Source organism: Betta splendens, chromosome 10 (genome assembly GCF_900634795.4).
Source record: "Betta splendens chromosome 10, fBetSpl5.4, whole genome shotgun sequence".
Taxonomy (NCBI): Eukaryota; Metazoa; Chordata; class Actinopteri; order Anabantiformes; family Osphronemidae; genus Betta; species Betta splendens.
Window position 1 is genome coordinate 12,875,716 of NC_040890.2, and position 23,782 is coordinate 12,899,497.

General features: G+C 42.9%; 1 long non-coding RNA gene across 2 annotated transcripts; it reads left to right on the forward strand.

The window, feature by feature from the left end:
• Nucleotides 1–967: 967 nt before the first annotated feature.
• LOC129604738 (uncharacterized) lies at nt 968–9,354 on the forward strand. Of its 2 annotated transcripts, XR_008695921.1 has the most exons (4): nt 968–8,284; nt 8,375–8,462; nt 8,800–8,838; nt 9,054–9,354. It is a non-coding gene; the product is annotated as an uncharacterized LOC129604738 (long non-coding RNA). The 2 variants fall into 2 exon arrangements; XR_008695920.1 differs by lacking the exon at nt 8,800–8,838 and having other exon boundaries at nt 9,054–9,352.
• Nucleotides 9,355–23,782: the final 14,428 nt, after the last annotated feature.

Genomic DNA, 23,782 nt, shown 5'->3' on the forward strand with positions numbered 1-23,782 from the left:
AATGAAGCTAATAAAGTGTCATTTGAATAATAATTGGCCAAGAAACTAGGTTAAAGCTCTGAAAAATTAATGTCTGCACACGAGGCATGTGTCATTATGAACTATTTCAAAAGTATTTTGCACTGGGTTTGATTTGGTGCCATGTTTCATCTTGTTAGAAGCTACCGCACTTCTCCAGCCATTTAGGAAAAGTGGTATCAAACGATACAAGATGTCAAACATGCAGGTGTTCACCCCTAAAAATAAAGAGTGCGCCGTGGAAATACAAGGAACGTATTGAAGGAGAGAGGGAATCGGGTTCTCTGGAGCCGAGCGGCAGGGACGGGCCTTAATTAGGTGGTAGGGATGGAGAAACTGGCATGTTAAAGCACGTGTGTGTGTGTGTGTGTGTGTGTGCATGCGTGTGTGTGTGTTTCTGGCGGGATAGTGCTGTTCTCTTCCTAGACGGCCGAGGCTTATTGCTCAAGCGCTCCAAAGTGTTATCTCGCTGTCAGAGCCGTCAGAAAAGGCTTCACCTTTACTAACCGCTGGCCAAGTGCGATAAGCAAAAATTTTCCTGCCCCGTTACAAGTCGTGCTTTTGCCCAGGTTCACAAGGTTGGCTCATCAGTACTACAGATCTAATGATGATATCAAAGGAAGTTGGGATTTTTGGCTCTGGAAAGTGCAGTTTGTGTGAAGTGTGGGAATAAAAAACTTCAGCCAACGCGATAGAATTTCACCTCGGTTCTGATTTTCTGCTTGAGTGTTTGAGTGAGGCTGCCCATTATAGCACAAATCAATGGGAATTAGTTTGTAATTACAATTTTATATTATATATAACTATATATAACTATATATAACTATATATATATATATATATATATATATATATATATATATATATATATATATATATATATATATATATATATATATATATATATATATATAGTTTTTTTTCCTTCCCACTAATCCTTGCAGCTCAGGAGCAGACTCTGAACACTAGATCAATAGAGGCGGGGATCTACTACACCAGGCAGGACCCCAGGTGCAGGCCGTGCAAAGATGCCCCTGAAACAATCCCGCACAAAACCGCAGGATGCGAGATGCTAGCAGGCAGGGCACACAAGGAACACCGTAACCAAGTGGCCGGCGTAGTGTACAGGAACGTCTGTGCTGAGTACAGGCTGGAAGTCCCAAAGTCCAAGTGGGAGACGCCCCCAAAGGTGGTTGAGAACGACTGTGGGACTTCCGGATACAGACTGACAAGCTGGTAATGGCCAAACAACCCACATAGTAGTGGTGGGCAAACTAGAGACCGAGGCTGTAATGATAGATGTAGCAATCGCAGGCAACATCAGGAAGACATTTTTAAATATATAATTTCTGTTTTTTTACTGGAGAAAAGCAGTAAAATTAAAACTGTCCATTATTTCCGACTGCAAATCTTTGACTCTTATAAGATTAACTATAAGAGGAACATAAACATTATGCATTAACCTAAACGACATTTATTAGATAGATATCGATTCAGCGCATTAAAAGTATAATATACTAAAGTGTGGCCACCCGTTGGTTCAGCGTGATAATGTTCCCACATGCTGTAACGAGCACAGGAACTTAAAGGCACTTACAGTCTTGTCTCGGCTTGGCAGGCGGCTTGATTAGCCTTTTGACTCGCACGCTATTTGTGTGTGTGCAGCCAAACTTAGTTGCTTTGTCATTTATCCACATTATCATGCGGGGCAGACAAGTAAATGGCCGTGGCTCAATTGCCTGGTAGTTCATGCAGTTTCGCAGATAAATGCAAACATCTCTATTTGTCACTTCACATTTACCTGAAGCATATTCGGAGCGGAGCATAGTCGCTTTATCACTGACTCTTGTCATTAACCACTGAATCAATCTACACACTGTATTAGGGGAAACCTTCGGTCGGGCGCCGCAGTCGAACCCTTCACCAGCCACTGCTCTGCTTACTAATGGGAGTGTGTGGTGGGGACCTGCTAATGTGACACCGTTAGCAGTCTGCCTATCCGTGGGGGTAATTAGGCTCATGTTTGGTCAATCAGATCGGTTCTATTGAAGAATCAGATACTTCACTAGTCTACCATGACCAAATTAGTGATGTAATTACCTGCAGGGCATGTCTTCATTAATAATTGCTGCATCTTCTATTCTAACTAAATACCAATACAGTCCACCTCTTAAGTGAATTGAAACCCAATACTGCATCACTCCCAGCATTTAGACACGTCTCTTTTCCAGGCTGTAGCTGTCATTCATATTTAAAATGAATGAGGGAACGACCTCCTGATCTAATGCAATCCAGTAGGACTCCATTACCCCGTTATAGTTTGTAGAGCTTGAAAAAAGAAGCTTCTGGGCTGAACTTTACACGTGTGCCTGATGAAGTGGCCAGTATTTGTGTGTTTCATGTGAATTTGAAGGAGAAAATAAGTCAACTTTTGCCAGCGTCAGGGTGAACCTTCGTCAGATTTACAAAACGTTGAGTGCTGCTGTCGGAGTGAGAGAGCTTGCGTAGACTGTCTCTGCCATATTCAGCCGGTGAGCAAATATCAATTTTGGACAGAGGAAGGATTACGGAGCTGCCGAGATTCGTGTGTGCGGCACTAAATAAAAGACGAAAGGTTCGTGCTGAATGTTTCTTACGGGCAATATTTATTTTCTCACGTTTTGACAGCACGGCGCAGAACCGATGCTGCAACGCACAAGGCAGAGAGCCAGCAACCAAAAAATGTCAGGTTCTCCCACAGAAAACAATGATGGCACTACAAATATGACTAGTGGGTGAAGCAAGAACACAGCAGCATGTAAATATGTCTGTGTGGGCAGCGATTAAATCCTATTGAATGTCCTATAATCACAAAATCAACATTATCGCCCAGGTGTTAAGGGATTGCTATGCGCGTGTTTGCCTCCTGTATTTGCACAGCCGCACAATTAGGCTCAGACAAGCTTGACCATCATTAGCACGTTTCCCTCTTATTAATTATTTCCTCACCCGGCGGCGGGTTCAATTGATTTCGTGTCACAGCATTGTTGATGAGGCGTTTGTCCTGTTGACGACCGTGGTGAATGTTACCTTCTCTTAGCCTGTAATAGATGCTGGGGACCTAAAGAGCAGTGAACTGACTGTACATGTACAGATGCACAGACTCGTCTTTCTCGTCTGCTGTTGTTTGAATTGTGTCCCAGAACCAACAACGTTCACTAACTTGCTAAAGTCTTTGAAGCCGTGTGACTGGGATTGAGCCCTCGCTTTCTTTTCTCCTGTTGATATAGGTAATAGATTGTGTGTGTGTGTGTGGGTGGGTGGGTGTGTGTGAGCATATTTGGGAGGGCAGAAGCCTTTGATTACAGAACTGCTTCTCTCCCTGCTTGTTGTGCAGACCAAAGCGTCGCGGCACTAATGACAAAATGAGGTTAGCGCTGAATCTCAACGACGATTTGCTGCATCCCGCCGGACGTCATCTAGTCCTTGTCTTTTTTATTTTGCCACAGGAACAATTCAGACAAGCAGAAGTGATTGTGTTCTGTGTCAACATGATGTGACTGCGGCTCAGCCAATGTTTGTGGCAATAGATGGACCGTGCTGCCATGGGAAATCAATTCCATAGGTGTCAACACAGACGGCTGAGATGGCCGTTGTGAGGGAGTCAGGACGGGAATGTTTAGGTGTGCGTCTGTCTGGGTGCTGCTGCTCAAGCAAGCAGGTTTATCCCTTTATAATAACTTAACTAATGGGGCAGTGGTGTCACTGATAGGATCGGTAGAAGCCTGACAAATAAAATATGATAATAGACCAATAGTCAAACATAGGGATTTGCTGTTAATGTATTACAATAAATAATTTTAAATATTACATAGCCATCAAAATCTCAAATGTTTATGTGATTTATGAATTTGGGGAAATGGGGGCAGGAACCACCAATGAACATCATTGCATGAATAACCGTTAGGCTCTTTATATATGATATAGCCACAGAGTATGAAAGGTGCATATGGGTGACTTCAGCATAAGCTGAATAAAATAATAATTCTGTCTGCAGTGGTAACTCTAATTCACCGGCCACTTTATTAGCCACACTAGCATCCATCTGAGTCAAACAAATCTAGAGCCTGTCATTGACTTCGACAGTGATTCGATCGTTTCCTTTTTAATGGTTCAATCGAAGAACGAAGGTTTCGGCACGTAACCGCGGTTACTTTAAAATGCAGCGGTTCAGAAATGTGCCAGTGGAGTAAGCCTGTCATGTAGCATGTGGTGTTTTTGAGCTGCGTTTCATATTAAATACCAATAATGTGCATAATCAGTACAATCACCACTTTTAGTCCTAATGGAGTAAAATGATTTTCCATACTCAAATGATTTATCCATAAGATGTTCAGTATGAGTCACATTTGGCGCATACTGTATATTTTACTCATGAATGGTGTCATTCTTTCATTGATTATATATCACAAAGAAAGGAATGGCTTTTTATCTCCTAACTGTGATAATGACGATAATTAATCAAAGTAGTATGAATGAACTCCACCAATCAATCATAATTCTGTGAAATGCTTGGATGAAAAGCAAAAAAGCCACTCAAAAATACAACTGAGGCATTGATGGCAGATGTTCCTACAGCTGTAATCTCTTCCAGCAGCAGAAAACCTTCAGCGAGCTAAATTAATTGAATGGCACCATCTACATTAATGTAATTCAATAGCTTTGGATGGCGTGAGGTTTAGTCCGTATTGTGGACAACTTCTGGAATATTAATTGGATCCAACCAACCTGGGGAAGCTTGAAAGCTCTGATATATTAGGAAATGTGCTTAAAAACAATGAATGTCATGGTGAAGGCAGGTGATACGTGATTGGCCAACGGTGTGGCGGTGTCAAATGAAGCTGGAGGGCAGTAAGTGATTGTGTCCATTAAGGTCATTTGCATAGAATGGAACAATTTGGCACTAGTGGCCTTTGTCTGGCAGGAATCTGGCAGGATGAAATATGCAATCAATATCAGCCAAATATCTAAATGAAAGTTTATTTTTAGGTGTAGCACCCGCCCACTGACTCCAAACATGAACCGCTTGATTTACAAATGATAATGTCTGGATCTCAGTTCAGAATGAGTCCAGATAATTACTGTAACTTTGCAACGGCCTGACCGTCGGGTCTCGTCAATAATAACCACGTGCCTATAACAATCCTGCACCACTAGAGGGTTAATATTTCAGAACTACACCCACCGAGTCCACTAATCACACTTATTTGCATCTCATCTTCCCACTTTTAAGTCAAGTGCTGGTGCAGTGTAGTGATTGCTAAAAAATAAACACACACTTGTACACCCCCTCGCTCCCTCCTACTCGTGAACTCTTGCCCCCTGAAGTTCTTTTTTGAAATATGGCCTCATTAAGTCGTACTTGTAGCAGCACAGTCTTCCGTGTGCTGTTTGTGCAAGCCCAACCTGCTGTAGCATTAGCGTCATCGTGCACACACTGTGCTAGTCAACACCGACTTTGACCCAAATACTTAAAAGTATTTTATGACTCCGCGAACAAATGTACTCACCCTCCTGCGGGTGGTATCTGCCAGCAATTATTTGGAGCAACCCCACAGGAAGAGCCATCTGTAGCTGATTTCAATTTCCACACACACACACACAAGGGGACGTGCGCCTTAAAATCTTTAATTGAGATGGATTGGGTCATCCAATTAACCCCAACACACTTGGGCGTCCTCTGTGCGGTTGAAGCTTATGCTTTGGGGTATTGTCAGAAATCTTTAAGAACTAGTGCACCTGTCCTCGCTCTCTTTATAAAGCGTAATTGGATTGAAGACTTCCTCAATCGAAAAACCACCACCTCCTTTTTCTGTCTCGCCACAGTGTGAGGTGGCATGTCCTTATATTATTATAATGTCTAATGACTTAAACGTCTGTCAACAGTGGATGATAAGACTGTGGTGCCGCTTGGCCTCACCCATGTTAAATGAGAGCCTTATGTGCACAAGCAACATGTTGCACGTGGCTCATCTTTAAATTAAAGGGATTTCATTTTAGTGCCCTGACTATGAAGCAGCCCTTGCTCCGACCTGAATGTTTACAGCCGCTCAACAGCCAGCGTCGGTCTCAGAAGATTCATTAAAAAGACGAGCAAAAACAAAAAATAGCAAGTTATCTCCCCGTTAAAAAGAACAACGAGGCTTTGAATGAAAGTTCGACTCTCCACGCGTCTCTTTTTCCTCAAATTATAGATAATAAGACCTGCCATATTTAATTGTTCGGGGGAAGTAAAGCAGGCTCATCTTTTGGGGCAATTTAATTTGAAACGCAGTTCTTCAAGGCAGGGAGAGCAGCCAGAAGTCACGCAGAGAAAATAGTCTTAATTGTTTAATCCATATCAGTTATGCACCATATGGGAGAAATTACAGGTGCTGTGTGATGGGATAAACACTACAACTAAACAAATGTCTGAGGGGCAGTCTGCACCAGTTTGTGCCTTTTAAGACCAATTTGTCTCGGCTTTTCCCCCTCAGACCAGCTAATAACATGTGCATGAATTAGAGCAAAGCATTGCTGCTTAAAATGCTCTGTAAAAATCTTTAAAGTCTATATCTTTATTATATTTTATTAGAAAAGACAAGCTACGTGTTGGTCTATAAATTTATTTTATTAGACACGTGAAATGAAGAAGAATTAAAAGTCTCATTATGATAGTTATTTAAAACAGGAGTAGTTCATATTAAAGGAGACTAAAAATAAATATGATCGTCTATAACCATATGCTAAGTTAACTGCGGTGCAGCGTTTAGCTAAGCCTGCACTTTTCATTATTAATCTTAAACTATTGCACCACTGAGACTCCAGCCTGTTACATTCGTGCTCCGCATGGATCCCAGCTTTTAGCAGACGTTTCCTCTTTGGCCCCTGACATGGACATTCTATTATCGGGATTTGAGAGTTTTTATTCAAGATAATTTATTTTGACCGAGTTAATGTGTTTCTCAAAAAGGTCCCAATTACCATATCATTTATTATCCTATAATTAGAGCCAGTGAATTAATTGTGACACAAAACCTTCATTTCTGAAAGGGATTATTAACCAAACTGTCATTTTATATAGTGTCTTTCCCATAAGAGTAATGCTATGTATATATATGTATGTACATATATGTATCTAGTCTGTTTCTAATGTGTTGGTTGCTTGGAGACAAAATTTGCCTGGGGGCCAGTTTTACAAATACAAACCTAGAACTAATCAGGCTTTTTAAAGGTTGTATGTAAAATGTATTCATGTAAAACGCTACTTAGTACTTGGCAACACATTTGCCTTGGAATTAATGTACTGTACATTAGCAATTAAAATAAATGTTGAAACTTATTTTTGACTAATTTACAGTTTACAGTGAAGAAATCTATGTTGCTTAAAGCTGAGAAAGCTTCTCTTATTTAGAAATGTTTCTTTTAGATTCAGAAAAAATAAGAAGATCAATGAAATCATTCAAAACATTAATTTTTATTTGACACATCAAAGTTTTTGTCTCGTTTTTATTTATCAGGTATATTCATGAATAATCCCAACATTTTGTGATGATACCCAGCAGGCACTTCAACATTGAATCACAGTTGGATCAATGTCATAGTTATGGTTGAATGACCACTGGATAATGTGTTAATTTTAAAAAGTGAATTAATGTTGATGGAGCAAAGTTTTCAATTTCAATATCATCGAAACAGCATTAAACGCTAGCATCAGACATTGTTTTAAGTTTGCATCCATGTCACAAAAACAACTGACATTATTTGAATGTTAACTTTTAAGTATTTTGTTAACCTTTTTACGGCCATTAGCATTAAATGTTTTAACATTAGCATCAACCTCAAAAAACAACTGACTGATTTCGACCATATTTCAACTTTGAAGGTCAGTTGTGTTCCTGCTGGGTAGTTCAAAACCAAGTCAGAAACTTGTCTTGCTTTTACATTTTCCGATGTCTTGCTTCAAAACAGATTTGGATAGAACTGTGGGTTATTGCATCATTATAAACCTCCACTCGCTGTGTCTACAACTCACACAAGTCTACCTTTAGCTTTTGTTCCTTCTTTGACCAAACGCGATCATGCAATCTGCTCTTCAAACTCCTCCAATTCTTTAGCTTCAAAAATGGTTTTGTTTGATAGCAGCAATCCTGGAAAGGTCACAGGCATCAAGAAAATAGACAGAATGAGCCGAGAGGATTTCAAGTTGTATTAATGAGGACCCCCTTGGCCAGCAGCCATCTTAGAGGTCAGGCCATCACCTAAAATGATAAAGATTTATCATGGGGAGGCAAGGCTGGTCAAAGCGTTCTCTTATCTCGGGCTCTGCCTTTTACAGAAGCAACCACTGTCAAGAGTCTCACATGGATGAAAGACTTGGCTACTCTCCACCACTGTTGCAAACCTCCAGAAATATTCTGACGTCGGTAAATAATTCATCCCCTATATTTTGTACTCTTTGAGAATTTTTCAGGAGGAGCGAGTACATTATGCCATGCTCCCTACACTGGGACACACTTAAAAATATATATAAATATACTGTATGTAGAGGTAACCAGGGCCTGGGGTTATATCAGGACAGTGTTGAAAGATTGAATGTTTTTATTCACTAGAATCTGCATAGGCTATACATAACTACATTAATAATCACACTGTGATGCTAATTTGTGCTTGTGATACTGTGAATAATTAAACATAATCTACATTATTAAACTTTTTTCCCCACTGTGTGAATGGTGGACTTGAATGTGTGACACACTGCAGGTGCATACACACCCGGAAAGATATGTGTAAAATTAACAGGTCAGTCTCTCACTAAATATTATATTTTGCAGCCTGTCACATTTGCATCTTTGTTCCTCACTGTAAGATGAATTATAATCAGCCCTTTACTTAGGATGCAGGTAATGTCTAGGACTGGCCAGCAGGAGATGGCTGCTCACAATAGCACAGTGGTGCAGCCAGCGATGTTCAGACGTCTACAGCAAGTCATGTATATGTATTTGTCTCTACCAAAGGAACCTCTATGATGTTGGAACAGCAGCGGAGCCTGAAGAAAGAGACGAGAGCGCTGTTGCCATGCCAGTCATGAAGCTGTGAGACAGTAATGCTGACAGTGACCATCAGGTTTACTGTAATATCAACTAAAGCTGATGCATTCAGTCCAGGCACATTTACGTTCTTAGAGTGGCCTTTTAGCCACTGTTGATTTCCCTGTGTTAATTATTATTTTATTATAATAAAATATAATTATATTATTAATATTATGATATAGAATGAGTGAAGGTGTTTTTTTTTCTCAGCTTGAGACTGTTTGAGTTTAAGGAAACTGATTCTCACAGTTTATATACAAATTTATATCGGGAGCTTATTCAAATGAACACACGTGTAATGCAGTTAAGTTCTGATGCACTTTCTCACATATGGTTTGTGTATTAGGCCAGATGCTAGAAGCGCTACTGCACCAGGACCCATCAACACACCTTCGCTTGTTTTACCTGCGGTTTTTCACGTCCCACACTCGTCCCCACTGTACTTAAATGAATGAAGGCTCTTGTGGGAATGCGTCAAGGTCTCAGTGGACACAAACATCACATTCCTTAACGATTATTCAGTGGTTTTAGTGACATATTCTGATGTTAGCTTTCCCCAGGAGGAATATTATTATTAGGAGCAAATGACAGTATTGCTTTTCAGTAACAGCAGTTCGTTTCACAAGAGACTGGTCAACAAGGGAGCCTCTAGAAACTACTCACACAAGTAACTAGTTCAGTGATTTATTCAATTTGTGGCTTATTGTCATTTCACCTGAGTAGAATCATGGAATCATCATTTCTGGATTAATTCGTTGTCTCTTTTTTTCGTTAACGGCCAGGCTTCATGGCTTCAACAGATTTGGCTCTAGTATCTTTGTGGTGTGTTCGCGCTCCCCAGCCACATTTGTCTTGGAAATAGAGTTCAGCAGCCTTCGCAGGCCACACCAGCCGCTAAATGTTTAACTTTCCTAAAGGAGTCATTCAAAACAAGAACGGGAACTTGCCTATTGGGAAATACCTCCGGATTAGGGGGGCTGAAAGATTGAAAAAGTAATTTGAAAAATAATGGGCTTTTTAATGACTAAACCTATGGGACACCCAGATGTGCTCTTTGTTAATTTTCACTAGTGTAATGTAAAATTCCAACTGCTTAATTACTCTAGGACACACAAAGCAACTGGTTTTTAACGAAGCAATTATGGGAACAGCTTCTACTACATTGCACGGCAGCTTCTGTTCCCAGCTCCTTCCTTGATGAACCCCTACTTTTCTCTTACAAAGTTATCAAGCTTTTCATGTATTAAGAAATGGTAGGAAATCCAGTTTTTTTTAATCAAAGGTTTGTTTTGGCTCCTGAGACGTCGGATCATTTGAATATGGCCTAATTCTCAATTTCTTACAGAATAAAGTAACTTAATAATGAATGTTTCATAATAAATATCAATATTTACCACTAGTCCCAGGTGACAAGGCATTTCTTTTGCTGAGTGACTGAAATGTTTGCACGGCAGAATGTGACCGTTCAGACATTTTTAAAAACATTTAATTTCAGTTTTGACAAATGCATTTTAAAATTTTGTCATGCTTTTATTTTGACGGCTGCGGTTTCTCTCGAACTGAAGGTGAAATCTTCTAGCTTTGTTTTTGCAGAAATGTCATTAAGGAAAATGTCTTGTGACATTTCATTTTTTTTCCCGCCAAAGATCAATAAAGTCAACCACCCAGGCAGCATTAAGCCTCCTCCCCAAAGCTCCTGGGAAGAGCTGAGGAACAGCTGTTGGTAAATATCATTACAATATTACATCTTTTATTGTTGCTTTAATGGTGAAATATCAGATGTCCAAGCTCAGAGGACATTAACATTTAGAACAATCAAGTTGCGCATTTTACAAGGGACATTTTGCAGCTGATGGAAGAACTCTGCAGGATGCTGCAGGTGTCATTCATTACCCAACGCGGTAAAGATCCTGATGATTTGTGGGCTTTTGGACAGGACGTGATCCTTCGACAGACTTGTCCTGCTTCTTAATCAGGCCGGCGTTGGCTGCATTTACATACATATTAACAGCAGATAAAATGCAATGTGGACACGCTGAAATGGCAAAGTTACAGTCGGCAGGAGTTTTGTTCACTGTGAAGTTACTACGAGACTTTGTTCATCTACTTATTCATGTGAGCCACAAACAAAATACAATAGATGTATATTCAAATGAAAGCAGCATCAATGAAATGAAAATTGCATTAGCATCTCTTTGTTTTACATCAATGCGGATGTCACCATAACCTTTTTAATAAATTATACTAAAGGTGCAGCATTTTCAGTGAGAGATAATAGCATTTCCATTTATTTAAGTTTTATTGTAAAATGCAGTGTGTTCAGTGAGTAGTAGTCAATGTGATAGACGCCACAAAGAAAAGGACCAGAGAAAAAAAAATCAAACCACCTCAGCTTCAGACCAATTTCAAAAATTAAAATTGTGCCTTTGAGATGCAAATGCTTCTACAATATTCTTCATGTTGGATCTAAATTGCTAATGTACACAGTGTATAAGCCAGTGAGGCCCTTTCAAGAGTGGATATCTCGTAGACATGGACCTGATGGCGCTGGTGTTGATCAAAGGAGCCAGTCGTGTCACGCTTCTCCCCCAGAGACCGAGGAGTCGCCGAGACGCTCGGAAACATGCTCCCTCCTTGTTGTCTAATGGCTCCAAAACTGCTGCTACTCAAACAAGGATCATGGCTGATAATTGTTTAATTCATGAAATAACGGTATAATAGTTGATAAAATGGGCACATTTTGTGTAGACCATAATATGTCACCCCGCATGAAGAACAGAAGCAGCCGCATCCAAACCAAACATTTATATTCATTTCCAGAAACAATCGTTTCAAATTCAGGAGGCGCTTTGATGACGGCAGGCGGCTCCTTTTGATCCCATAGAGGGGAGCACCGATAGACCAGCTATATGGATTAATAGCACTAGTTACAACACAGCCTCAGGCCTCCTATATCTACGTTAATAGAGCCTATCCATTCCTGTCAGCTACTGGGGACTGATGGAATTGCAGGGGTGGCTGTGTATCCACACAGCAAATCATAAGCCCTTAGATATCGCTTGAGCTGGGTGACTGCAATTTTCATTTAAAATCAAATCTATTACAGCGAGATCTATCAAACATAGTCAGACAATTTTCCTCGGAGAGGACTACAGTACCTTTCGCTTTGGTTCGGTGTGGCCCGGACAAGGGGAGGAGTGTCTCAATGCAGGTTGCTTGTCTTCATTTCCTCCTAGACACACACACACACACACGCACACGCACACACACACACACACACACACACACACACACACACACACACACACACACACACACACACACACACGTTCAAACTGTGAGCACCATTATCACAAGAACAAGTGTATCTGTGGTTCATGATTGTTCTTGTCTGCAGTCAATCTTTAAACACACTCGGCGTTAATTAACAGTAGTTATTATTCATAATCATCATAAACCTAAAAAAGTAAAGACTTCTTCAGACCACGGTGACGTCACGCTCTCCAGCACGGTGAAGGTCAAACCTGGAAATCAAGCAACAATCCACGTTTCAGAATGAGTCAGGGTTTAAAATTTAAACGCTTTGGTCACGGTTAAGTAAGAAACAATTTGTAAAAATCCGTCATTATGGGCTGTGGCTTGTCAGCAGCCAAGACGAATGCATCCACCCGTTCAGCGCCCCGACCACCCACTCCGTCCCCGCGCTGCCGTCAGCAGCAGCACGTCTGCATTCAGGTAATCCTTACGGCGGGGAAGTGCATCTCTTCATGCGCGGAGCCCGCATTTTAAGTGGCATTGTGCTCATTTCACAACATTTCAGCAGACTAGGCTCTCAATTTAGTCAAATAACAGTCATATTCTGCAGAGATTGGGACGCGTGCGGCAGCGAGGGCGGCTACGCCTCCACCCCTGCTGTTCCTCACAGAGTGAGACGCCGCGGATTGATGTTGAATTGGCAACACATGGCTCCATGCTACTGTGGCTTCCGCTGGATGTATGGATGACAAAACTGATTAGCACGGAGCTTTTTCACATCACGGGGTCATTAATTGCCACGCGAATGCGGTCGCGTGTGCTACTTGTAATTTGACAGTGACTTGTGGTTCATATTCGGGGATAAGATGAAAGATCACATAGGGAGCGAGTCTAAATAAAACGACTGGGGCAAACTGCACCGTATGTCTCTAACCTTTGCTAAAAGGCTCCAATAATAGCACCGCTTTCAAGTAAAATATCTCTGAGCGATGTGACTATGTTGATCGCGGCAAGTTAACTCCTGCGGTGCTAATGGCACATGTATCTAACAAAATCCCAATTAAAATGGCAACATTCCTCCACTTCAAGGCTGCCACAATGTAAGCATCTTGACAGAGAAAAGGAGGACACCTTGAAAGAAGAAAGCAGAAGACAATATTCGCTTCTGTCAAGTTGCATATTTTCCCTCTACAGCTAATAATGACAAGGTTGCTCTTTCATGCAGGCGAGACAGTTTTTCATTTTCTACTGACTTCAAATTCCAGGTATTTAATCCTCACTGGAAATGCCAGGCTTTGAGGCTGCTACCCCAACTGTTCTTCAGAGTTCAGTCCCCCAGGAGACTGGAGCAAATATGAAAAACAAAGCGTTGGAAATTATTTCCTTCTTGTTGTTTTGGGTTCGGCTCTTGTTTCCTGGAAAAGTTGGCAGCTGGGGCTTTTGCTCACCTCTCAGTGTGAATGCGACTCAAACCCAGCGCTGGGGCGTGAGGAGAATCCGGAATGAGGAGGAGCCGGCGCCTCGGCTGTGATTAGGGGAGGTGGCGCATCCGGGGGAAAAGTCATCAACATAAGCGTGCACGGCCGCCGCCGCGCGCGCTAGCACTTCCACGCGCGTCAAAGGACCAGCTAGCACGCACGCGCGTACTCCGCCGCGTTAGCAAAGCGCGGCAGCCGACAAGACTGCCGACAAGAAAACATGGGCCGTCCAACGTGCCCTCCGAAGAAAAAGCAGACTCGCCACATTCACTCAACAACAACAGCTTTATCTACTTTTGAACAATGCCGCATTCTCTCCATGTGACAAATGGAGTTTTCTGCATGCTGTACGGGGGCCGAGCGAAGCCGAGGCTGCTCCTGCAGCGTTACAGCCACCGAGGGATGTTTCAAGGCCCAGCCACAAAATGTCATTCAAACCTTTTCAAGTTAAGAGGTTTTTTTCTCCGTGTGCAGAAGTGTAGAATTAACAATAGAAAACTCAGTTTTTTCTTCTGATTCTGAAGGTCTTCACTGAGCCCAAGCCCAAAGATTCAGTTCATGATCACCACAGCTCCCGGCTTATAGGTGATTCTGTCTATAAAGATTTGATATGGGATCAATCGACCCTTTATGCCAACCCTAATGGCCGATCAGGCTTTGATTCGAGGACTGTAATTGGTTTCCAGTAGGGCACGGTGTCACTTTTCTATTCCCTGCTAGCCAACGTGTACAGTTTCAGGACATGGCTGCTTGTCACAAGTGCAGGCTTGACTGGACAGGGAAGAAGATATCCACTGGAGACACGGGCTCTTCTGGCACGGCTCTCTGTATCTAATGGCCCCCATTCGCAGGCTCTTCATGAAAGGTTTTACATGGGAACTCCAAAGGCTAATTGGCCCATGGAGATCAGGCTTATTGTTAGTTCTGCATGGCTTCCAGCCGCCATGGCTGCCATATGAGTGCCTAATCACCGCAGGGCTCCACACCTGACTAAACAAAGAGCACTTTTCTTAATTTTGAAAAAAGTGTCTCTCATCCTTTATCACTTCCCTTCTTGCTACACCTACCCCCCCTGCCCTTGGCTGTTATCCCTAAGGTTATATATCAGGTCAGAGAGTACAGTATTAATGCTCATGGATTTGATTTTATAATTAAACCATGCACTACGCTTCAGTGCCTAAAGCCAATCATGGAACGAATCCGCTCAAATTCACCGGGTGAGTCTGCTTGTTTACGCACCATGTGAACACTACGTCTGATTTCTCACTTAGAGGAGACACAAAATGGGACCATGTGCATCATTTTCCCAAAAATAAAAAGTCCTAATGCAGCTACAGTATCAACACGACGCTCTGCTCACGCGCCAACATTAGACACATTATGTTCCCAGGTCCGTTGCCTCTGCAGCGACGCCGCGTTTGGCAGACAACAAACTGACGAACATGAACTTCCATAGAGATCCGGCTTTAAATCCCTCAATGCATAAAGGCAATATTAGAGGTTCATAAAATGTCATTGAGCTTTAATATCCCTGTCTGTCATTTTGATTTGAATACACAGCTGATTGTCCCGCGGAGACAAAGCGTTCTCTCTGCTCGACGGTGTCGCTGATGTGATACGAGAACGTGACGAACGCCTACAGCCTTTAAACCCAAACCCCTTCCTGTTTTGAGGACTCACTTTGTTTGCTGCAGTTTCACATTATTAGAACTCTCGCTTGGACTAGCGTCACTTAAAGCATTAGGAAATAAACATAATAGAGACGACACCTCTTTGAACAGGAAAACAATCCTGATTATCGCATTTTAAACCCGGTCCCCGCTAAATTGTGGCTCTGTCAGACAAGCGCTGACTGTTCATGTCTAATAGCACATAATACATCGCTCCTCTTACTAATTAATGAGAGATTTGTTGTTTTCATACTGTATGTTAGTGGATCATAAGACATGCAGGAGACAGACGTGGGCCTGAGCAGTTAAGTAGCTCATTATGTGATGAGGCGCCATTTAGAGAGGATACAGACATTCTGAGGGAAGAGGTATGTTTAGTCCTTCTTTAACTATTAATGCCTCACTCACTAACCTCATTGATCCATGTATAATTTAATCAGCTCTGCTCTGATAGTTAATCATTAATATTTATTACCAGTGTTTCTTAGCATGAGGTGAGGAGGAAGAAATGTCTTAAAGGTGACAAGGATGCCGTGAGCACTAGCTTGCGTCTGACGCCGTTTCTTCAGACTGTTCAGAGTAAACAGCAGAGAGGGGATTTAAATTTCTGTTTGTTGTTGGAGGCTTTGCGAGGACTTCGACGTTTCTGTTTCAGCGCCGTATTTTTAGTCTTTATTTCGCAACATGTTCTGGAACAAGATCACACTGTTGTAGAAAAACAACACAGCTCTCAACCCTTTTTTTAAAAAAAAAGCCTGTTTCATCCCACTGTCATGGGCTTGACTTTAAGCTGCCTGAGGTCACAGTTTGAGCACAGGTTCAAGTTAAATAGTTAAAGACTGTAAGACACTTATCGGCTCCAGCTGTTCTGGAAGCTGTGGTGGTTGTGGCTCACGTCTAAAATAATAATAATGCACAGAGCAAGCTTTCACCTGAGTTTCTTTTCCTAAACCATAACTTTCTGCAATTGAATAGTCATTAAAGTAAAGAATATTGTGACTTAATTGGTACTTAGTGCACAATAGTGCTAGAAAATTACTTTTGGATTGAAAAGGGGCATTAAATTAACAGTTAAAAGCAACACGGGGGATTAGTGCAGTTCAACAACAATGCATTTAAAATTATATTAGGAAGCGTTTTTTTATCCTAATTGTGCAGTCATCTTATTAATGAGTGCGATGGATGACCTACATAGGGAACAGTGATCGTTTCTAGGTAGCTTCTTCATTTCACACAGTAAGAACCACCCTCCTCAAAACACAAGAAAGTATTTGACAGATATTAAGTGATACAATAATAAAATATTATGAAGCGTTGTTGTCGTTGCGAGCTGGTTGTTACAGAGAACACATCATTGGAGAAGCTGGTGAACACAGTCAAACATTCTTCCCATATCAATTTACCGGCATAAAAAAAAAGCATTGGCGCCAATGGACCATCAATCAACTCAATCAGAATATCCTGAGGCACGGAATGTGCTCTTGCTCACAGCAGGACCTGCACAGCAACCTGCCAAACAGGTTGGAGAGCTATTTACACACTTTCTGTGTACTTTGATGCCAGATCATCTCAATGTATTAGCACTTGCATTTGCCGGTTGCTAAGTACACAACCAACGTTCTATCTGATGGAAAAGCATATTCAATTATTAATTGATCTACCTCTGCTGGCGCCCATTTCCTCGTAGATAAAAAGACCTATTACACTTATTTCCTCTTGTAGATAGAATGAAATATCACATCTTTAATGGATAAGCCTATTTTAATCTCCCACATGAATACTTTAGTATGCAGGATATTATTGTTCTGTACCAATGACTATAATTAGTTTTGTTTAATAATCTCTGTCAATCCTAAAGTTGCTCACTTTCTCGGTCCCACATCTCCCAGAGAAGATCATTAATCTGAGAGTGGTTGGGTGGTTGGTGAGCGAGCATCGCCGGTGATCAGGTGATAAACAGCACACGGGCTCGCTGCATGCTCAAAGCGCGGCTCTCCGCGTCGATTGAATGTGGACGCCTGCGAGGTTACATAAGTTACATGGTGTCTCATTTCCTCCGGGTGGTTCGTACGGCGGGGAGCGAGGAGATCGTGACCTCGATGCGGCCTTTCGTATGTCGCGCACCGTCAATACATGTGAAAAATAGCCAGGGTTGGAGATGCGAACGAGAGAAAAGTGACACGAACGGCTGAGTTTCCCACCGTAGGTTTAAACCGGTTGCGATGACGGACGCCGGCTGCAGATAAAGTTACAGCAGATTAGTCGTTTCGTGTCTTGCATTTTTAATTGATTTCTGTTTTCCAGCGTAAAATCTCAAGCTGTGCTTTTATATGCCCCTGAAGCAGACTTGTCTAGTTTATAAGCAGCTGCCTGAAATTATAAAGGATGAAAAGTCTATGGCCCACAAAATGTTTCACAAGTACTGTATGTAGCGATGTTATGCAAAGCGCACAACTTTGCTCCAACAACTTTTTTTTTCCTCGGCTTGTTGCCAGTAAGAAGAATCTGACTATCAGCTGGGCGAATCCATCATTATTGATCACATCCACTGCCAAATATATTAAGTTATTTTGCCTGTAATTTCATTGGAGGTGGGTCATTCATTACACAAGTGGATGGGGCATTTTTCCAACATGCAGAGACTCTGAATCAATATTAATGGTTACATTTTTAATATTGGTTAGGCTAAAACGCAGAGGTAACCGCTGCTTCATAACAGGCTCTGACAGAATCTACTGTGAAGCACTTGTCTTCCAACATCTGGTGTGTTTTTGTAATATTTCAGCGCATCCAAACGCCTGTGAAGCTCTCACACAGTTGTGGGAAACAATGGCGCGACATGATCTAACAGTCTTGTCATACCAGCATCAACTAGTCTCCCTCGTTGCTCAATGACAAAGTCAAAATGGCAAAGCCCTCCAATCACATCACGCCATCCGCGAGAATATTTAAATGCTAATGTTATAAGCTCACAAGCCTAATATGATAAGCTGACAAGCTTATTATAAGCTCTGAAGTTTTAAGAGTTTCTTCCGGTAGTTATCACAGGAGCCATTAAATTGCATCGCTTGACTGTGCCAGAAGGTACAGAGTTAAATTCTTCTGCAGGAGAGATTATTTTGGCTGGCTTCTGACAGCGCTATACAGGCAGGATTGTACATGATAGTTTGTCAAGAGTGTGTGTGTGTGTGTGTGTGTGTGTGTGTGTGTGTGTGTGTGTGTGTGTGTGTGTGTGTGTGTGTGTGTGTGTGTGTGTGTGTGTGTGTGTGTGTGTGTGTGTGTGACTGTACGGGCCTTATAGATGATCGTTTCTTCTAGTGGACAGCTGCGTCAAAGCGCCGTTCACTGTCATCCTTCCTCTCCCTCAGTCCTGATAACCCATAAAGCAGCCGACTCTCGGCACTCAGGCTCGTCACGGTATGTAATGATGGTATATGGAGCGCAGGGCCAAGCAAACAGCACACCTACACGCCTAACATGCGTCTTTATAGAGCACAGCAGGGAAATGCTGCATAGTTTGCCTATTTTCTTGGACTGTGGGGACACGGGGCCCTGAGACATACGGTATTTATTATATATTTCTTTTCCTGTCTTTTTATTTCTTTTTAAATTAATATCCAGTCTTTTCCTTTCATGTAGAAACCTCTCAGGACATCCAGCATAGCCAGTGTTGTGAATAAACGCTACTGGCCTTGCCGTACTGAATTCCACAGTATGTGGTGCGGAGTGGAGACGAAGCTGCCAAGCAAAGAGAACATTCCTCAAACACCGTGCGTGGAAACAGACGCTGACGTCTTTAAAGCGTCTAACCTCTGCATGTGACGAACCCCAAACAGACGTCCCTGTGCGTTGACGTTCGACCGCCGATGACCTAGTGCGCCTCGCACCGGCCGCTTCCACGGATCCGCCTTCAGCGGCGAATCCGCCCTGGTTTTCACAACACCCTAAATCATTTACAAGAGCTCTCATGAGGAAAGCTTGTAATTTCCCACGATTCAATTGAGCCATTTACATTGGGGGTATTTACATTTTAATCAGGTCCTCTGTTCCACAGCGGTCTCATTGATTAACCTTATCATTGGATGATATACTCTGGACGCTCCGCGAACGCCGGGATGCGAGCGACTGGCACGGGCCTTGCTCCGTGAACATTTGCCGGTCTCAATTAGTCAGTGATGCTGCGTCTGAGTAACAGCTGGCAGCTCCTGTCTGTCTAATCTCTCACTGCAGCTGTGCTGGAACAGGCAACATGCTAGCCTAATTAGCCATGGTGTCTCCATGGGAAAATGAAGCCTTGGGGTCTTAGATCAATGTTGCCATCCCTTATTCACTCTCCTCCTCCACAGTGCATAAACAGATCCTCTCTGTGCCCCCCGTCACTGAAAGATACAATAAAAGTGCCATTGTTGTCACTGAAACAGTTTTATTACCTTCAGTGATGAACTGTTGTCGTGATGTTTCTCCTTTCGCTCCCAGAGATGTGTAGATAGGAGGCAGAATTAATCACTTGTGTCTCTCTCTCGCTCGTGCACTCGTGTCAATTTTCTGCATTGCTTCAGATGCGATTTTGAATTGATTGGATCAGATTATTTCAGGTTTTTAAACTAATGATTCATGTACTCGACTAACAACACAAAGAGACACCAGGTAAAGCAGCGCAGTGTTTCTGTGGTGGACAGTTTGCCCACGTCTACATTTCAGGGTCATCCAGCATTTCAAATCATATACCCAAGGCCAAACCAAAATTCGGGCCCCCCATAAGTTTAGAAAAGCTGTCCTTTTCGTTGTTGTAGTGCCCTGTTTGTCACGCAACAAGCAGCAGGTGAATTTACACACACGCTAACGTGAATAACCTCAACTTTTTTCTCAATTTTTTCCATGTTCGTGACAGTTGAAGTGAAAGTAAAGGTGCCTGCGCCGATTAAAAAAGCCATTACCTTCATGCCACCTGCTAATTAGATGGATATTAAAATGAGATATGACTAAATTTGCAGTTTCTCTAATTAATCTTCCATGCAAGGTGTTGTGAAAACACATCATAGCGTCAGTGCGTATGTATATATATAGCAGCAATTATATTGAATCGTACGCACAGCGATCGGCAGCAACGTGCTGCTGGCACTTGCTCAGCGACCTGACACGGTGAGTGTGGAACTGCTAAACTCTCATATTTCCTCCTGCTTATATGGAGAAAGTTCACACACAGAACAAACGCAGCATTTGTTCTGATCTCTCCGGAGAGTAAAAATTAATCTTTAACAAGTGATACTCACAAAGTTTGTTGTGCTGTATACAGTAGTTGAAGGGTTTTGAGAGAAATCGTTGCCATTTGCTTCTAGTTTTAAATCTGAAATAGTCACGTTCACCAGTTGTATCCTTCAATTAGAGAAGCTCATTTAGGCCAATGGGTAGAAAAAAAATCTTGCTTTAAAATTGACCATTCAATTTTATCAGTGTCACGTATACCATCTGGCAAATCCCGCTAACGCTAAAGCTTCATGGGTTTTGGGGTTTCTTGGCTTTTTTTTTTTTAAACAGCTCACAGGCTGTTTTGTCTGATGTGGAGATGCATGGTGTCATTGCGACGACCCCTGTTTGCTGCAACAACACGGCCCCCCTCCATCACCCCTGCTCAGCGGGGCCCAGCGAGGGTCACAAACCTGTAATAAACAGGAGGGGCCAAGGCTCGATTTGGGAAAAATGGGCACTTTCCTCAGCATCTGAAAAACGTCTGGAGTAATGCACTAAATTATTGGGGTCAGTGACTCCACCCGCTCTGTTGATTTGTCTGTGGACACAGAAGGCTCACACTGACATTGAAGGACATTTTCCCACCACCAAGGACTGTAAATTAGGAGACGGTCCTGCACCACAGCAGCCTGCGTGAGGCAACATGATTGAAGTGTTTTACCGCAGAACACCCCTGTTGATGCAAAACACACAAACACAAGCCGGCGAGGGGCTCGGGGTTAAACGTGTGGCGCGGCTAAAAAGTTGTGTTAAGAAAATAGTGTCACTTAGTCCGGAATGGATGTGCTCGGCGCCGGCGGAGGAGCCGCACAGTATAGCTGCCGTTAAACCCACAGCACACACGCACAAAGCACCAGGAGTGTATTTTTAAACATCCGGCATCCACAGAGTTGCACAATTGCAGCTAATCAGCCTAATGAGCCAAAAATTGCAGCAGTAATCAGGCGTCATTAGGTTTATGAGTATTTATTATCTGTGGCACGGAAATAATAAAGAAGCGCACCTCTTGTTGATGGCACACAAAGGAGAGGAGCCCTGCAATCTGTTTATTAATGGAGCACTGTCACCTGGCCGCCACAACTCAGCGGGCCGGGTCGTCCATCAATGCCGGGCCGCGGCGTGGGGGAAGATAGATGTACTTCCCCGTTCTGACCCGAATGTTAGACATTTCAACGCTGGCACCCAGAGCCACGCGCGGCCCAGGGTGTCGCGGAGGAGGCCGCGGGCGCAGCCGCCCCCCCCCGCTCGTTGTGCGACTGCGTGGCAGCGGGAACGCAGCATATGCAAGTGTGGCGAGCCCATTTGTTTGCCTCCCTTTCCAAGCGTGCCTCATCCCGTTTGCCCGCGGGCGGCGCTTCACGCTGGTTCCAGCCGGCTCTGGGGCGACTGGGGATCCAGCCCCCGCGCGCGTCTCCGCCGTGTTTTCTCTCTTTTATTTTAGCCGCTTGCAAGTGATGTCATGCTTGTTAGGAATCAAATTACATACATACTCAAACAGGCTACACGGTCCATCTTGCTTGCTCTCTGTTTAAAAAGCTTTTTTTTTTTTAAATATATTTTCAGGTTAAAATTGGATTTAGAGCTGCATTTCCCAAATGCTTTTACCGTGTTTGCTGAAAATATTGGAAAACTCGGGGAGTGTGATGGAAGGGTGCATGTGTGAGAGGGAGGGGGAAGGACAGGTTCAGGCAACTTGTCATTGTGTGAAATACGACCTGTACATTACTTGTATCATGTGCTTCCTCTCGGGACAGGAGGACGCAGAGATTAAGGGGTGTGGTGTCATCTGCGCCCGCTATGTGTGTTATTGTATCACTCGGAGCAGTGTCCCGAGCATCTCCTTAACCCGCGGAGAAGGTGACATGGTCAAGCTCCATTCAGGCAGACATGATCATTACACTTCGCATTGTTGTTGTTTCCCTATTACGTGTCTCTCGACTGAAGCACACTCGTACCACAGAGGGATAGTTTGTGGGAGGCTGAGAGTCATCTCACTACAGAGAAAACATCACAGCGCGAAAAAAAAATGCAATGCAAAAACAAGCTGTCTGTTTGCTGGCGCCCGCTGTGCAGACGCCAATTTAAAAATTCCACCATGAAAGGTAGACTTTCACTTTAACAGACGATGATTAAAATGCAAAGTGCACGGCACTTTCTCACCTCGGCAGATCGGTGTTGGTGGGCAACGCAGTCTCGCTCCCGCAGCCGCAGATCCAGCTCACTGTATCTGAAAACAGGCTTACATTAGCCGAGAGCTATTTCACAGGGACAGCCAAGCAGAAAAATAATTCAAAGGTTTGCTTATCAAGAAAGACGGGTTTGAAAGTTCAACAAATGATTATACCTGAGTCAATGTGCACGTAACGGCTGCTCTGAAATGGGAATGGGTGTCAGGCAGAGATTCTGATTCGCTGAATTAATTGTTATCAGAATCAGCTGGGGACGGAGCTGCAGCGAACGCCCCACAGGACAACACCAGCACAGCCCATATGAGGTGGGGCCCACTGGTGACAGCCATCCCACCTTGGTTTGCCACATCCCAGCCACTTGTATCATCTCATACACATGCTCTCTTAAAAGTAAAAGTGTTCAACGGAACAGTTTCACTGGGAAGAAGAGGAAGAAGGAAAAAAAACAGGTCTGTCTCCTCGCCTTTGCATATTCCACAGAGGCAGCTCAGCCTGACATGTTGTGGGTGAATGTGTACTTTTATATCACGACAGAAAATAGTTTGTTTCCAGCTCCTGCCCGGTCTATTAAGGAGCCGTGTCACAGCGAGTTTTTCTCATTTCCATTTCATTAATCTATTCATCACAAAGAAAAATGCATGAACCCCTTGGTAATAAGTTGTTCCACTAAATGTCTTGAAAGGCTGCTATGGGCGTCCAGACACATACGATGCCAGCACTAATGTTATGCTGATGTATTTTAAGGAGTGATGGAAGGTCGGGTCAGCGGCTCTCAGTTCGCTAGTAGCGGTGTTCTCAGTGTGTTAGTGTCT